This window comes from Fukomys damarensis, unplaced genomic scaffold (genome assembly GCF_012274545.1).
Source record: "Fukomys damarensis isolate Sample0158 unplaced genomic scaffold, DMR_v1.0_HiC HiC_scaffold_39, whole genome shotgun sequence".
In the NCBI taxonomy this organism is placed as follows: Eukaryota; Metazoa; Chordata; class Mammalia; order Rodentia; family Bathyergidae; genus Fukomys; species Fukomys damarensis.
In genome coordinates, this window is record NW_022900951.1 from 73,392,948 (window position 1) to 73,393,769 (window position 822).

The 822-nt window shown below is 40.0% G+C and overlaps 1 pseudogene; it reads left to right on the forward strand.

Annotated features, from left to right (window-relative positions):
* Positions 1–228: 228 nt before the first annotated feature.
* Positions 229–325, forward strand: LOC117284838 (annotated as a pseudogene).
* The last annotated feature ends 497 nt before the right edge of the window (positions 326–822 follow it).

Sequence of the window (822 nt, forward strand, 5' to 3'; positions counted from 1 at the left end):
TTCTTTTAAAAGTTTTGCTAGTGGTTCACTAGAGAAAATGGTGTATGGTGCCATTTGCAATTCCACCCCTTGATTCACGGACCCTTGAATCATAGCTAAGAGAGAAATAGTATCATATATTGATGCTGCTTGAGAGTATATACTGCCATCTGGAAAAACCCTGCTCCCACCCTGTAAGGTATTGCCACTCATCTGGTAATGTAATTTCATCCTCAAAAGGCCATTCCAGTGCTCAAACTGGCAGCACATATACTATAATTAGAACAATACAGAGAACATTAGCATGACCCTTGCAAAGGATGGCAGAAAAATTCATTTAATTTTTAGGGATGGCAAACCCTGGAAAATTGACAGATACAGGGAGAAATAACAAACCAGGCCAAAAGCAGTAGCCCCAAGGAAAAACAATCCATGCCTTTTTAAGCTAAAAAACTGCATGGGACTTTACTTCAAAAATGGATCTTTCATTGTGATCTAGAGTCAGAGTCAAAGAAGAAATCCAGTGCAGGATAATTCACTGAGAGGGTTTAATAAGGAGAAAGTTTGGGAAGGAGTTAATTGTGTAAGACTAAGTTTCAGAATAACTTCACTTCAAGATCTCCACCATTGCTCTACCATAGTGAGCAGGTGAGGGACAGCCACAAGAGACAGCTGCAGAGAGGATGCAGGATAAGCATAGACCACCTGTGATTTTCATGCTCAGGCTGGAAAGGACATAAGGCTACACCCTCTGTTATAAAAACCAGACCAAATGAGGGTGGCTTGTGGAATCAGCTAAATCTTAAATTTCTTTTACTAAATCCAGTGGTCTTCTTGAATCAT